Source organism: Eucalyptus grandis, chromosome 3 (assembly GCF_016545825.1).
Source record: "Eucalyptus grandis isolate ANBG69807.140 chromosome 3, ASM1654582v1, whole genome shotgun sequence".
Taxonomy (NCBI): domain Eukaryota; kingdom Viridiplantae; phylum Streptophyta; class Magnoliopsida; order Myrtales; family Myrtaceae; genus Eucalyptus; species Eucalyptus grandis.
This window is the reverse complement of record NC_052614.1, coordinates 2,666,524-2,684,148: the sequence shown is the minus strand read 5'-3', so window position 1 is coordinate 2,684,148 and position 17,625 is coordinate 2,666,524. Positions and strand designations below refer to the sequence as shown.

Below are 17,625 nucleotides of genomic sequence, written 5' to 3'. Positions count from 1 at the left end.
GCTCGCTCCTAGTCCACATGACACAAATAAAATTAAAATCACGTTATTTTGGCTGAAAATTCATTTAACAAAATATTGACAAAGGATAAATATGTCTCAGTTAAAATAGTTTAGGGTTTTTTATGTTAAAAAAAAGGGTTCGGAATAAATGTCATGTTGAGTATAATTTAAATCTTTTTTATGGCTTTTTCCCTTTTGGGAATGAATGTGATTGACCAAATATACGGGTCATGTGTCACCGCATCCAACCGATGATCAGGCCTATCTTGTTATGCGTCTCTATACGTGTTCTTTTCATTGCTTCCCCCCCGGGTTTACATTTTAATAACATTCTAACTCATTCCTTTAAGATCCTTTTACTCTATTGGTTATTGAAATCCATTCTTTTCCTTTGCATTCTTAATGTGTTTATGTGCTGACTATCAAACCCATGTTATTGTTAGTGTTGGGAATTACCGATTCCTAAAACAGATTCAACACTAAATCGAACCCCTAAAACGAATGCGGAAGACGAGCCTAGAAACAAACATGTATCACCGATCTTAAGGCACATCACATAAATGAACGTACCTTTGTTTCCACAGACTAAACCCCGGTGTTGCGAATTAAAAAGGAATAATCCACGCCATTCTTTAGAGGATTCTTCTTTACTGTTCTTCGGGAGAAAGCGGTGTGAGGAGAAGACGTAACTTTTGAGAGAGGACGTGCAAAACCAAGAGAGAGCGTAATCTCTCTTTTTCAAAATACGTAACCTCTCTATCTCAGATAACCGCCTCTTTGATTTTCCTTTAATTTTTAATAGCTTCCTTCATGGGCCCTCAACTCACGGGCCGGGCCTTTTGCGCGGACGGGCCAACTCAGGCCCATTAAAAGGAAAATCCATCATCTCCCACTCGCACATGGTGGCCCAAAACCAACATGGGCGGACGGGCCCTACTTAGGCCTATCAATGAAAAGTCCATCATAGACTCCCACTTGACATGGTAGGCCGAACAGAATCCTCTTTTCCTCACCGCAACATTCATTCGGTGAATAGTCGTGTGACCAAAGCATACTTTGAGAGCTCGTTGCCATACATACATTAGGAATATATAGCAGCTCATAATGGGCATCACATCTTGAGTAGATTTAGTATGTAGTACTCTAGATCGATCGATCACATTTATATCTCTCTTGATCTCCTTTCAAATAACGATATATTTATTGTATTCACAATTATGATTATCTCAAAGACAGTCATAATTGGTTGACCAGTGAATACAAAAACTACAATGTGGTTCTTCAAATTCGATCTTCCTCTTTCCTTCAAACTCTCAATCTCAGTTCAGTTTGCTTTTCTAGAAATGTCCCATTAGATCGAATCAACTCATGACCATTGGTAACATCCTAAGATAGCAAACACTAAATAGAAATCTTGAGAATAAGTAAGAGTCATGAGGGCACTCAAATTGAGGAACTCTTTTCCTCAAGAGTCTCACACAGCATAAAAGTCGAGATCAAACTTTTGCCACTCTTATTGGTCGTCTCATGCATACGTAGTATGAAATACGTATTACGGTATTAACTCCTTTCTCATGGAGCGTATGTCTACACCTTCAATACCATACAGATGATAGTTCAGACATACCCAATGTCTAACTTGAGTTCACGTATCTACTCATTCACATAATTCATCAGAACTCACATCTGGCATCTTAGACAGATAAAGTAAAATATGTGGAGTATTTTACTTTCGGACATAGTAAATATTATGTCCTCATCTTAACACCCAGTTAAGGCGACAAATATATTTTAAGCTTGAGCTCTCGATTATCACCTAGATAATAAGCTTAAAAACCGTATCATCTCTATTTATCACATAGTAAATAGAGGCGATTACCCATGTGAGTGGGCTAATCTTTTATCTGTCCAACATACTTTCTCAACTTAATATAATACACTGAGCATTAAGATGCATAAACGTCAAACAAAGATTCATAGGCATTAATAATGAAAAACACAAGTTCATAAATGTGAACAACTCAGGGAAATTACAATATTCAGTACATCAAAATCTATGCAATCCTAGAGATTTTACATGACCACAAAATACATCTCAAGGTATTGGTTTTGTCATAGGATCTGCTACCATTCTATGCGTAGATATGTACTGTAAGTTCACATCCTTTCGTGCAACCATATCTTTGATAAAGTTATACTTGGTATCTATATGTTTGGTCTTGCCATGATATTTTGGATCTTTGGTGTACGCTATAGCTGCTTGACTATCACAATTAACCAATAATGGATTTGCAGCTTTCTCAATAACACCTAAATGATTCAAAAATCTCTTAAGCCAAACTCCTTCTTGTACCGCTGATAATGCCACGAACTCAGCTTCCATCGTGGACAAGGCTATACACGTTTGCTTCTTATTGCTCCATGATATGGCGCTATTGTTCAGTAAGAAAGCAAATCCAAAGGTAGATTTCCTTTCATCTAAATCTCCTCCCCAATCAGCATCTGAATAGCCTTCAAGTCGCAAATCCTTTCCTTGGTAATTCAGCTTGTAATCAGTAGTTCCCTTTAGATACCTCAGTATTCTCTTAACGGCTTTCCAATGTACTTGACCTGGGTTGGATAGGTATCTACTCACCATTCTAACTGCAAAACATATGTCAGGTCTTGTACACATCATAGCGTACATCAAGCTCCCAACAGCACTAGCATAAGGAACATATTTCATTTGTTCATTCTCTTGTGGAGTCCTTGGACACAATCTATGGCTCAATCCTTCACCTTTTGCAATAGGAGTGTCTATGGGTTTATAATCTTGCATACGAAATCGTTCAAGAACCTTATTTATATATGTTTCTTGCGAAAGAGATAACGATCTCTTCAAACGATCTCTTGAAATCTTAACTCCAAGAATGTATGCAGCCTCGCCCATATCTTCATCTCAAAGTTGGAAGACAACCAACTTTTGACAAGATAACAAACTCCATATTGCTTCCGGCAATTAGTATATCATCAACATATAATGATATGATCACAAATTGATCTTTGGATCTTTTGATATATACACAATGATCCTCATCTATCATTGTAAAATCATATGCCATTATGGTATTATGAAAACGTATATATCATTGTCTTGACGGCTGCTTAAGGCCATATATTGATCTCAAAAGTTGACATACCTTTTCTTCTTGGCCTTTCATTATGAAACCAGTAGGTTGTTCCATATATATTTCTTCCTCTAATTCTTCATTAAGGAAAGCAGTCTTTACATCCATTTGATGTAACTCAAGATCCATACTAGCCACTATTGCCAGAATAATGCGAATCGAGGTAAATCTCACTACAGGAGAAAATGTTTTTTCATAATCAATTCATTCCCGTTGATTATACCCCTTCGCCACAAGGCGAGCTTTATGCCTTTCTATCGAGCCATAAGCTTTACGCTTTATTTTAAGAACCCACTTGTTCCCAATAGCTTTGCGTCCTTTTGAAAGATCAACCAGTTCTCAAACTTGGTTTGACTTCATTGACTCAATCTCCTCTTCCATTGCATGAATCCATTTTTCCTTACTAGGGCAATTTAGAGTCTCATTAACATTTCTTGGCTCATCCTTATCTTGCGGAGCAATCATAAAAGTTTCCCCTTCAATGTCAAAATGTCGACGGGGAATACTTTTGCGACTTGTTCGCCGTATGGGAGATTGTACACTTTGCACATCATTCCCTATTATGCTCCCACTAGGATTAGATAATGATGATGTCGTCTCATCATGTGGTTGTAATTGAGAATGAGTTGAATTCAATTCATCACTTCTCATATTACTCCAACTTGGACGAACTCCACTAATATCATTATTTTGATCCAAGGTTTCAAATAGGAAGTAATCTTCACATATTTCGCCCTTCTTAGGAAATTCATTCTCTAAGAATGTGATATCCCGTGATTCAAATTCAGTTATACTCCCACTTTCCTGCTCACCTATGAACACATACCATTTCGAGTGTTCGGAGTATCTTATGAAAATACTCTTCTTTCCTCTGGGACCCAATTTCCCAAACTTATGAGAAGGCTCATGAGTATAGGCAACACAACCCCATGGCTTAAGAAAACTTAAGTCCGATTTTCTACCTGTCTATAACTCATATGGAGTGGAAATAACTGATTTGGAAGGCACTCGGTTAAATATATAGGCAGCAGTTAACAACGCATCACTCTAAAAAGTGATAGGTAAGTTAGCATGCGTCATCATGGACCTAACCATTTCCAGTAGGGTTCTGTTTCTTCTTTTTGCAACACCATTTTGTTGAGGAGTAAATGGAATAGACAATTGTCTTTCTATTCCTTTTTCATCACATAATTTTCTGAATTCATCAGATAAATATTCTCGACCTCAATCGGATCTTAATACTTTTATTTTCTTGTCTAATTGATTTTCTACCAAGTTCATAAACCTTTTGAAACAACTTAATGCTTCAAATTTATGAGAAATCAAATAGACATATCCGAATCGAGTATAATCATCTATAAAAGTGATGAAATAAACAGTCTCATGCCTTCCTCTCACATTCATTGGACCATAGACGTCAAAATGGATTAAATGCAGAGGAAATTCAGCTCTTTTACCTTTTCCAAATGGTTTCCTTGTCGTTTTCCCTATTAGGCAATGCTCACATATGGGCAAATCGACTTTTTCAATGTTGCCCAACAAGCCCTCTTTGGCTAGTCTATTCATACGTTGTTGGCCAATGTGACCAAGTCTAGCATGTCACACACTCACATCATTATCATATGAATTAGGAGACGTGAAAAGGGAATAACAAACATTGGCATTACTATAGTCAACATTTAATACAATAAAACCATATAGAAAATTATCACAACCATAGTAATTTGTATCCAAATACAAATCCACACTACTATTATGGAAGTTCATATTAAAACCAAGTTTAACCAACACTAAAACAGACACTAAATTCCGACGAATCTGCGAAGCATACAACACATCATGTAGGAACAAAGTGCGTCCACCACACATGTTCAATTGACAGATGTCAATCCCTTTTACTTCTGCTCTGGAGTTGTTTCCTATATAGATTCACTTAGTTTCAGTCGGTACTCGTCGGAATTCCACGAAGGATTCTCTATCCTTCGCTACATGGTCTGTCGCTCCTGAATCTACAGTCTACAAAGGATCAGATTCAGTTAAGAATACAGAACTTGACACATTAGCAAAGCTCTTAAGAGTACAAGGGGTGAGTACCTTCTTTGACTCACGACAATCGCGAGTGTAGTGACCCTTCTAATCACAGTTGTAACACTTCACCCTTGAAATACTCTTCACTCGAGGACGTTTTCCTCTCTTATATTGGTCAGCTCTTGGTTTCTTGCAAGAAGGACTTGATCCCTTGCATTTTCACATATTGAACGAATCAATGCGCTTGCGCTTAGAGCTTGAAGCTCCTTGTGAGCTGGAAGTAATATAGCAAATATGTGTTTCCTTCTCAAATGCCTTGAGGCGGTCTCTGCCCTTTAGCTCAAGGTGGCGACAGCATTCTCAATTTCTTCCATAACATGGTCAAGAGCTTCTAGTGCTTCTTGCTTTTCAAGCATACATGGAATTTTCATATTCAATATTTCACAATTCTCGCCGTTCATTTTGTCTTTTTTGTTCAAATCAGCAATTATGTTTTTAGTTGTCGAAGTTATCGATCTGAACATATCAGACACATATGCACAAATTATTAATGCCTATCATTTATGCATCTATTTTGCATAAAACCATCATATTAATGAATAATTTCAAATTAGGTTTCAGAATCAAGAGGTCACTATGTTTCCAATCATCATCCAGAATCCTAACTTGGAGTTATTATTAATATAACATTCTATGCAAAATAAATTCTTTGAAATTACAAAAATTTCTATGAACTATCCACAACAGTTAATGATAACAGAAAGCAAATAGTACTTGATATCAAACAATGATATAATAATAATGCTTTCACATAATACAACTAACATATCAGTTGTCACACCAACAATAACTAGGTAGATAACATTACATAAGATGTCCACAAAGCACATTAAATAAAGACCAGCCAAAACATCTAGCACCAAGTCAATATACGAACTGGGAAAGATCCTCTTTTGTTCAATTTCTTGATCTTTTCCCATGTAACAATCCAGTAATAATCATCTATAAAATCCATCACAATTTTCCTATATGAAGCGGCTTTGTTGACATCCCATATGCGATTCAACACTCCTTACCATTCTGGTGGAAGAGTGTTCATGAAAAATCACACCATCTCGGACTATGGCATGGGACGACTATTCCATATGACCTTTTGTATTTTCCCTTTGACTTCAAGAACGTGATCAATTTAGTCGCCACTCTCCCATCGATGATCAGTCAGCTCAACTATCAACTTAGAAAGCCTTTCCTTTTGTTCATTGGTAATTGCGCAAATAGGTGTGCGCAACCTAAGGAGAGGCATTGTTCCTGCAACAAATGCAGAATAAATAAGGGATTACATATAATCCACATAGACTTAATTGGAAAAAGAAACACATTCCTTTCTTTTTTTTTGGGTCAACGGTCAAAGTCAACGGTCAACCAGGTCGAGGTCAACGGGCGGACCGATCGGGCCGGCCGGGCTGGTCGAGCCAGTCGGACAAACCGACCGGCACGTGCCACGCTCGTGCCTGGCTGACGTCACGATGATGTCAGCCGGCGCGTGCGTGGCACGCGCCAGCACCCGCGCATGCGTCGCACGGGCCTGGGGCCGAAACGGCGCATGCGACACACGCGCTGCGGGGACTGAATGGCGCGTGCGACCCGCTCGTTCCGGCCATGCGTGGCGGTGCGTCCGGTGGTCCCCGGCGGCGCGTCCGCAGTCCGCGGCAGCGATCCGCCACTCGTTTTTCTAGTCTCGACGAGGGCTTTGATCCTACGCTTTTAGAAAAAAAAATTCAACTTACAGAAAAACAAAAAACGGGGCGTACAAAATCGGGTGTCGGGATTTTTTCACCCCCGATCTATGTCGGTCGATTTTTCACGAAAATTCAATCAAAAATCATTCATAAACATGAAAAAGGATCGGAAAACAGGAACTACGGCTCTGATACCAATGTTGGGAATTACTGATTCTCTAAAACGGATTCGACATTAAATCGAACCCCTAAAACGAATGCGGAAGACGAGCCCAAAAACAAACATGTATCACCGATCCTAAGGCACATCACATAAATGAACGTACCTTTGTTTCCACAGACTAAACCCCGGTGTTGCGAATTAAAGAGGAATAATCCACACCGTTCTTCAGAGGATTCTTCTTTACTGTTCTTTGGGAGAAAGCGGTGCGAGAAGAAGATGTAACTTTTGAGAGAGGACGTGCAAAACCAAGAGAGAGCGTAATCTCTCTTTTTCAAAATACGTAACCTCTCTATCTCAGATAACTGCCTCTCTGATTTTCCTTTAATTTTTAATAGCTTCCTTCATGGGCCCTCAACTCACAGGCCGGGCCTTTTGGGCGGACGGGCCAACTCAGGCCCATCAAAAGGAAAATCCATCAATTAGATTGTATGAACCATTGGATCTTGCTTTAGCTCATCCGATAAGGGTGCGTTTGATAACATTTTTGTTTTCGAAAATAATTTATATTTAAAAATACTTTTTTCTATTTTTATTCTCTGAATGAGTTTCTTAATATAAGAATGCTTTGGTAACTGAACATTTTTTTTTCTCAGAATAGAAAACAAACATAAATGTGTTTGGTACAACCCTAAAAATTTATATTCTCAAAATTTTTCATTTAATTATAAAAATGTTCGTGGAGACCTAAAAATTCATGTTTAAATAAAACTAGACTTTTGTAAGAATTTAATTGACCAAAATATTCTAAAGTGCTCTCAGAAAATCTAACATAATAGTGAGTAAAAAATGAATGGTTGGAAATGACAACAAAGAGTCCCGCTTGTGTTATAATTCATAATGTGAGGATGTTGGTAGTAAATCTTTGGGCATTATAATAAAGAAGTGCATAGACCTTTTAAACTTTTTAACTATAAGAAGAAGAGCCAACGTTGCTTGATAAAATGGACAATGGCGGAACAATTGAGGATGTAATGGTGTGCTTATTTGTACAAACTCATCAAATCTTCAAGCAAATGACAAAAAATTCATGGAGCATAGACTATTTGATTGCTATAACACAAGACAAATTGTAATGCAAAACACTTGTTCAAAGCCATATAATTTTCTATTAAAACAAAATTGTAGATGATCTTAAAGGATGTCTCCAATAGAATCTTAAAAGAAGAATATGGGAGCCACCAAACTTTCATGACCTAGTATTGTCTCTAAAAGAAAACGGTATTGAAAAAATCCATATAGTAAAGCCCTAAAAGCTTATTCAATTTTGAATCCAATTTTCATCAAAAGATTCACATTTTTTTTATGTTAAACTAATTCTAAACTAGAATTAACACTATAATCTAGTAAAACTACTCAAAATCTAATTTCTAATTTTTTTTCCTAAATCTCAGAATTGTTGTATATTTTATTTTATTTTTATTCCAAAAAAGGGGACTTGGATCGGGTTAGAGACTGGACCTTGTGTCGATTGTGTAAAGACGAACATTAGGTTACGATGAGCTTATCTTTTTTTTAAATGGCCGTATTTCTCTTTTTGTTCTTGGGAACAAAGATGTAGGTTTTATTTATTTATTATTATTTTTATAATTCTAGTTTTGTTCCAAATCTATTCCCTAGCTACTAATCTGTTTCGGGTAATGGAAAAATTAGTTGATATTATCAAATGGATTTATATTCTTTTTTTTGTTCCGGTGTTCTAAGGAACAAAAGAACAAAAAACAGGAAAATAAGATGGTTACCAAACATGGCCTAAGAATAGATTTTACAGTGAGATGCAATACTATAAATCCATCACATTATTGGACCAAACTTCCGATTAACATTAGTAAATAATGTCTCCTCTAATGTCATCGAGGTCACCACGAACTTGAAGCTGTAATACCAGGTTGAAATTGGAGAAAGGACAGTCATGTCATGCTCCTATCCTTGTGGAATTGGGGTGTGACGCCAACCTCCTAAGATGAAACTTACAAGCTCTCATACATCATTAAGAAGACCTACGCTACATCATTAAGAAGACCTACACTGCATCTCTAAGGGCCTGTTTGTTTGTTTTCTTTTTTTGTTCCCCGGAACACAAATTCTATTCTTTTGTTCCGGGGAACAAAAAAACAGAGACGCGTTTGTTTACACTTTTGTTCAGGGAACCAAACATCTATTTTTTTTGTTCCCGGGAACAGATTTGAACAGAAACAAGAAACAAGAAACACTTGTTTCTTGTTCCCAGGAACACTTCCGAAAAATAATTTTTCTCTCTTCTATTTTTTCCTTCTCTTTCTTTTCTTCTTCTTTTCTTCTTCTTTTTTCTTTGGCCGGTCATCGGCCTCGGCCATGGTCGGCGATCGGCTGTCGAGGGCCGGTGACGTCAACGATCGGCCGTCGAGGCCGCGGCCAAGCCAAAGCGTCGCTGGTCCCCGGTGAGGCTCGGCCTCACCGTGGCTAGGCGAGGCCGTCAGCCCTCGTCGGCCCGGTCGCCGGCCACAGCCGAGGCGGCGACCAGCCAAAATGAAGAAAAAAGAAAAAGAAAAAAGGAAAAATAAAATAAAAATATTAAAAAATTAAAAGAAACAAAAAAATTATACAAGTTTACCAAATGTGTTTCTATTCTTTTTCTATTCCAGGAACATAAATTATACAAGTTTACCAAACGCGCGTTCTTCGTTCAAAAAATTGTTTTCCGGAACAAATAGTTTTTTCTATTTCTGTTCCTGGAACAATTTTTTAACATAAACGTTACTAAACGCACCCTAAATATTTCAAGCTTGTTGGGTTGTGTTGTGATGCTGATTCTTTCTGCTTCAACCAATGGAAGATTTGCTCTCTCGTGGTAAGGGTAGCAAGTTCACATTACCATTAATTTTCTTGGTCGTATAGTTCCCTTTACCTTCACCTTCTCAATTATAAATCAGACTATAAACGAGAAGGACCACATATACTCGATCATAAGAAGTAAGAAAAATATATGGGGGTGAGTAATTTCCTTGCTCGCAATATCAGCTGAAGCTGAAGCTGCAACAACAGGTTGAAATTGAAGGAATTAGAACTAGACCGTCGAAAATTGATTAACTAATCTGGAAAAGTTTTGACTCTTTCTTCAATCAGAGCATGAAGAGAGGAAACTGCCGAGGATGGAAAACGGATATCATAAACTCACCTGCTTGGGAGAGAACCCAGTCGCCATCACCAGCAACATGCCATGCAAAGTAACCTTTAAGTCCTCTTCCCTTAGTGTACGCCGCATTGGTACAGATGGTTTGTATACCATCATAGCTGATCCATGTCGTCCCAGAATAGCAATAGGCAGACACGACCGTGGAGTTGTACACTGTGGTAGCGTTGTTTAGGGATATGTACGTCGTGATTTGATTGTACATCCTCATCCCCTCAGAGGATATCGCCGGCCCAGTGAAGGGTGCAAAGTAGCCGTGGTTGTTGGCATCCGCAAGAGCAAATGTGCTACCATAAAACGGAATTCCAAGCACGATCTGCTCTGCCGGCATGCCGGCCTGAATCCACGCGCTTAACCCGTCGTCTCCACTTACACCGTTCCCTGAATTAAAAGGACTAACGGTTTCATTATCAAGAAAATTATGAATTTAACGAGGATTAATAGAGGATTTTAAATAAAGAAACAAAATCCATGTCAATTACTCGTGGAATAACACTTTAAGCTTTGAATGGAAAATTGTGTTGTAATTCTCTTGACGTTGAGGTAACAGAATTTTTTAGTCTTGATACAGAAAATTAAGGAAATTTCGTTGTACCAAAGAATAGTCAAAGTTTACAACCCCAAAAGTCAAAGTTGCCACCCATACCTGGATTGTAGAGAGCCGCAAGTGGTCCTGTGGTAGAGGACCAACCGGGTGCATAGAAATCATAGGCCATCGCATTGATCCGATCCTAGCTCGCCGCCATGGCAGCCACCGGATAATTTGTGTTAGACCAGTGGTGCGGTCAGTAATGGACCGCTGCCAACAAAAGCAAGCATCCTTGCCCTAGCTGGCCGCCTCAGCAGCTACCGCAGCCCGCCACTCCTGGAGGAGCAACCCCAAGTTGGCCATCTTCTCGTTGCTATCTGGGGCCTCCAATCAAGATTGAGGCCATGGAAGCCGTTCGACCGAGCCAGGGCAAAGGAGGAATCAATGAAAGACTTTCGGGACCTCGACTGGCGCGCCATGGATGCAATGTTGTCCGCGATCGATTTGTTACCCCCGCCGCCAATGGACAGGAGGGTTGCGACCGATGGGTTTTTCTGCTGGACATCACGAGTGAAGGCCGCGAAAGACTAAGCGTGCGATGACGATACGACTACCTGGTTTGTCGATGCGTCAACGTCAGCAAATGCGTAGAAGAGATGAGTGAAGAGGGTTGAATCGATGTCGGAGGCTGTGATGCCGCTGTCCGGGAACCAATAGCCTCCTCTGACGTTTTGGGCCATGCATGAGTTGATTTGGAGGAGAGAGAGAGAAAGGAGATGAAGAGAAAGCGAAGGACACGATTATAGTCGGAAGCCATTTTTTATGAGTTACACGGAGGAGGTGGTACGTTTTTTAGCTGGCTTTATACAGGATTTATCGGACTGCATACGCATGTGGGGCTCAAGTTTAGTGGTACGGGGATGATGATCGTGACTAAGAAATTTCATGTGAATAAGGCTCTTTCCTGTGCTCTGACCCGATCGATTAAGAAGGGAAGTTCTTTTCTGCACTCTTTTTCATGATAGATTACTCACAAGTCTGAGCTACAAGGAGAAATTATTATAGGAGTGATTGTTCATGTTCTAAAATGAGTTTGAGCTATGATGGATCACAAATGGATTGAGTTCCAAACACCCCCTAGTGCCAAAACTTGACACGGACAGATACCTAAGTGTCAAAACTTCCAAAATGTATACTTAAGTGTCACAATCAGAGAAGAAATAGACACTTACATGTTAACGCGAGAAATTCCAGTAAAAATGCTAACGTGGCATTTTCCAAAGACTTTTTTTTTTTTGCTGAGGTGGCAATTATTTATAAAAAAAAATTATCCACGTGACGTTGACATAACTAGCTTGTCCCAAAACAATGTCATTTAATCCCCAAAAATTGATTTTTAATATAAATATTAATTACATTAAAATACAAGACTAAATTAAAAAACAAAAACAAGCGGCAGCAAATTAGCGAGGCCTTTACGGCCCTCACTGTTGCTGCCGCCCCAACATCACCGAAAAGGGCCAACGACAATGGGGCAAGGGTTGGTTAGAGTTGTTGGGCCTTGCCCAATCGAGCCAAGAGCTACCACTAGCTGGGCGGGTTCCTCATTGAATCTAGGGAGGATCGCGAGCCCTCACCCCAAATCTAAGCAAGGGCCTATAGGCCTTGCTGTCAGCATCAACCAAGGTCATTGGCCATGCTAGCGACCTTGGCCGACCCTCGCCCCACCTCACTGGCCCTTTCTAGCAACAATGGGGCGACAGCAATAGCAAGGGCCAGGCCCTCAGCGATTTGCTGCCGCTCCTTTTTTAAATTTTTTTAATTTAATATAATTCATATTTATATTGAAAATCAATTTTTGGAGCAGAACGACGTCATTTTGCACATTTATTGCTGAGTAGGCAATTCTAGCGAGCCACGTAAACTAATTTATTCTTAAAATAATGCTGTGTTGGATTTCCGGCTCGCCAAAATTTGCACTTAAGTATCTCAATTTAAAAAAAAAAAAAATTGGCAACCTTTTGGAACTTTTGACAATTAACTGTCTATTTATGCCAAATTTTGGCACTTGCGGTGTACTGTAGCCCATGTGGATCCTTCAAATTTGATGATCCCCATTCAATTTTAATAAAATATATGCACTAGGTTCGTGAAATGCTTGCTTGGGCTGCATTTGGTATTCTTTAGATCCGACGACCCAAATCGTCCGATCCATAATGTAATGTTACATAATCGAGCAAACTCATTTGATGACTTCATTTTTCAAAGGCCCTATTTATGGAGTATGCATTGCATGCACCCGACGCATGTGAATCCACTATATCCCAATTATTCGATCATGGGAGTTCCATGTAAGATCCACACAATTCAATAACGAGATGTAGTGGATCTCGAGGACAACGGTTGACTCCGTCCACTATGATGCGTGGGGAACGAGCTATTCGTTTTCTCATCAATTGACCGTGCGTCTTGCACGGAACTCGGACGGTGATTTAAGGGACCGCAAGATGCAGGATTCACTATCTTTCGTGGATTGTGGAAGTGTGAATCAATGCTAATGTCTGAAAAACCAGTCCATCCACGAATAGATCCAAACAAGCCCTCTGATGCCAATCATATCTATCGTTGTCTTGCTAGTCTGTTGATGTTACTTTGTAGATTTCCCGCGTTGTTTCGTGAGGAGCTCATTCGAGTTTCTTGTTGACGCCGTAACTAACAGGGCATGCAATAGGTCGCCCTTTTTGTTGAGCTGATTAAGATGAGATGGGATTGCAAATCTCCTTATTATTACGTTTGGTTGTCCGGATTCGAATCAAAATAGGAGACAGAGGAAAAGATGGAGAAATAGGTGATTTTACCTTCGCCCGCCATGAGAGACAGCTCGGAAGAGAATGTGAAAGCCGAAGTAGGCAGTTTGAGATTTACGGGAGGAGGAAGAAAACCGCTTTGCTGGGGCCTTCAATCGGGTATACTTAGGAAACCAGAACTCGAGTGTCATTGCTTCTTCAGACATTGGTCTTTGTCAGACATTGCGAAGGAAACAAGAACTCGAGAGTCGTCCTTCTTCAGTCAAATCAGTGTCCGTCGGTTGGTTCCTCCACAGTTGTTCAAGGTTCGCTTTCCCTCATCGAGGGTCTTGCAATGTGGGGCCATCGAGTGACGACTCGTTTTTAATAGGACGCGATCGCTACGCTGACTAGTCTACCGTTGCCTTACGTCCTAGTCCTGGCTGTGGACTTTTCATTTTGACAAGTTATCAAAAATTCTAAACTATATCATCATAATTTTTTTTCCAACACCAAAAATCTCAAAAGTATATATGTGTGATATATTTATTCTCCATCAAAATTATGTCTATAAGAGTTAAAACTGAGAAAAGTATCAAAAAAGTCCTAAATTTATGGCAATTGTACCAATTCAGTCAGAAATTTTTCATTTAGACTAAAACCTTTTCGTATTGGTATCAATTGAGTTTTTCTAGCCAATTTTAGCTAGCTAGCACTATTGTGGACACCGATCAGCCGGCTGTCAAATGCTGATATGACAATTTTTAAATAATTTTTATTTTTTGATTTTTTATTAATTTTTTTCCTTTTTCCTCTTCTTCCTCTTGGCCCTCTTCTCCTCCAACGGCTCACCGGCCATTCAGCAAGGGCCACACCTCGCCACACAAATGCCGCGCAAATGTCACTTAGGCCTTGCCAGCCACTAATGAGGCCACATTTGCCTGCAGCTAAGCCATGGCGAGGTTGGCCTTGCTCACGGCCCTGAGCAAGGCCAAGCGAGGGCCATCAGGGCCTCATTGGTGATGGGCAAGGGCCACGACCCTCGCTGCCGGTCGACAAGGGCTTCGCAGCCTTCACCCAATGGCCGGCAAGCCGTTGGAGGCTTGCTCGCCACTGCAAGAGAATGGCTCACCGGCCATTGCAAGCAGTTGTTTGTTATGCTTGTTGACAAGCCAAAGGTAAGGCATATTTTTGATCGTAAGTCAGAATTGATCACATGCATATAGTCGAGGTATAACAATAAATTTGCTATCAATCTACCATCAATGCATTAGCATGAATGATGTCCGTATGCTATGTTCAACGACGAGACGTCCTCCTATGTGATGATTAGTGATTTTACTTACTAAGTTTTCAACTCCTCGTTGTTTTCCTCAAATTTATAGGTATGGAAGTCTCACTCTTTGGAGCTGAGGTATATTAAAGGAGATAGGAATCTCCTGACCTATAGTTGATAGAAGATTAATATAAATAAGAACGTGGCCGTAGAAAAGACTTTATAAAAATACTAACGCTGAATAAAAATAGTGAGTTTCATGTTGTGTTTTCCTAACTACTTAATTGTTGTATTGTTTAGGAGATAGTTGTTGTACACATTCTGCATGCTCGTAATAACAAGATAAAAAGAAACGGCTCGACAATCACTATCATACAACCCTTCCTCACTAGACCTTCCATTTCTCTTAGAGACATCGGCCACTCTTGGCAGCATCCCAAAACTTTCTCTAGTGCATCATGTTCTCATGAATGAGGCAACGTCACACGTCGTTTGGGGTAAAGGCGTGCTCTTGGACCATCCCTCATCCCAAACCGATATTGTTCTCTTTGAGCGTGCTCTTGGACCATCCCTCATCCTAAATTGATATTATTCTCTTTAGGGATTGCTCCTAGACCATCCCAGTCAAAGATTTGTCCTTGGCATAGCGAAAGCTACTACCAAGAAGCATCAATGGCTTTTATCTTTCATTTTTGTGACCATACATCATGCATTACACGAGCTTGTTTTTATCTTTCATATTAATTGATGCAAACAAGGCCCGAGGTGTGCTCATGCAAGTGTTTGTATGCCATGACCTATAACATCATAACCATACTAATATGCTGAGCGCGGCACGGAACTCATGATTTGAACTGACACGTTTAATATCAATCCGAAGCCAAGTGAGACTCAAATCGACATGCCTTGATACCAATCTAAGACCAAGCAAGGCTCGGATCCATTACACTTTAACGTCGATCCTAAAATCGAGTAAGACTAGCCTATGACCTGGGGCGCGATCATACTTATGCATGCAAAAACATGAATAATCATGCAAACACTCATCAACATGTACACAACTAAGCCCGAAGGAAAACACGACCAAGCTACTCACGGCTCAAACTGACACCTCTCAATGCGTGTCCAAGGCCGAGCGAGACTTGTCAATGATCTTGGGCATGATGCATCTAAGGACATGAACACACCATACAAAACATTCCTCATTATGCACATAACTAAGCATGGTGAGCACACATCCAAATCCAACAATGTAGATCATCGTCCTAGCTTCGGGTTAAGGATTTTACTTACAACCAACGAAGCGGTGGCGATTAGCCAAGAATGGCTAAGCAACGAAGGTGATTGAGCGAATGTGAGCTAAGAGAGAGGGAGAGTGCAAGAGAGGGAATAAGAGGAAGAAGCGAGCCAATGGTGGTGAAAATGGGAGATGGTCTTTTATTTATAAACCTTTCCTCATTAAATGACCCTCACAAGTGGCCTAATAAACTTTCCTTTAGTGGCAATACTAGTTTGATGGTATAGCACCCTAATTTGATGATGTGGCACCCTAGGGTTCGAAGAAGATAATTAATAACTTTTGTGTAATCTCTTTATTGGTCTGCTTAAGCTGGTGAATCCTCCCTTAATCATGACTTGTCTTTTTGGTTCTCCAAGCCAAATCCTCTTATAAGCAGTACCAAATCTCCACTTGCCACATAAGTAGGTGAGCCATACCTTTTCATTTAATGCCAAGACTTGGTAATTATTGGTCATGGATAGCTTGCCAAGTAAATTGATAATTCATTCCCTCATTAAATGTCTAAGATTTGGTCATCATGGCTTTTGGATTTGGTCACATGTTTCTTGTTACTCAAGTAGCTTGCAAGTTACTTAAGTTATCACATGTAATAATAACCAAATCCTCCTCCTTGCCATTTAAATTCCTTACCACCTAAGTTGATGAGTCATGCTCTTCATTTATGGATTAACATCTAAAGAACATTTTACAAACATGAGATGGAAACGAATGTAAACGCTAATATTATCGGGCGAGAGCATTTCATGTTCATTCATAGTCAACTATATCATTTAGACCAATGTTTGTGGCCAATTCATGATCGGACGAGGTTGTAGGGGTGTGCAACCGAACCAGTTCTACTTGGTAACATGACCAGCCTATTCGGAAAATAAGTCCGAGATTGATTCCTATTAAAATCGATTCCCAAAATTCGAAATTGGTTTGCATCGATCCAGTCCTGGTTTCGAGTGAATACCCACTAGAGAATCGGACCGACATAATGTTTTAGAACCGATTTTGGAACTAGTATTGTAAGCCCAAAAGTCCAAAACCTTATATTTTTTCCCTTGATTTCTAATCTTAGAACTGCGTTTTTCCTTTCACATAGTACTTCTCCTTCATAGTTCCTCTTCTTCGCTCGCTTCCTTCCCTTGTCAGCTTAGGGTCGCACCGCCCATCACTGGCTCCCTCTCATTTTATTTCATCTCATCAACAAAGAAGACCTCATCTGTAAGCCCTATATGTGTTTTACGTTATTAAGGTTTCCTTGTTCAGTACCTTGTTCTGATGTTGTTTTGCTCTCTTTTGGAGTTTTAGTCGAATGTCGTGGGTTGTTCTTTCTCGTGCTCGTCATGCATTTTGGTTTTTTGATTTGCGGATTTGATGATGTCTTATGCTGAGAATTGGGTGGATGAAAGCTCGTGTGAAG

The 17,625-nt window shown here is 39.8% G+C and overlaps 1 pseudogene; it reads right to left on the bottom strand.

Annotated features, from left to right (window-relative positions):
- Positions 1 to 10,062: 10,062 nt before the first annotated feature.
- Positions 10,063 to 11,595, bottom strand: LOC120291362 (annotated as a pseudogene).
- Between the last annotated feature and the right edge of the window lie 6,030 nt (positions 11,596 to 17,625).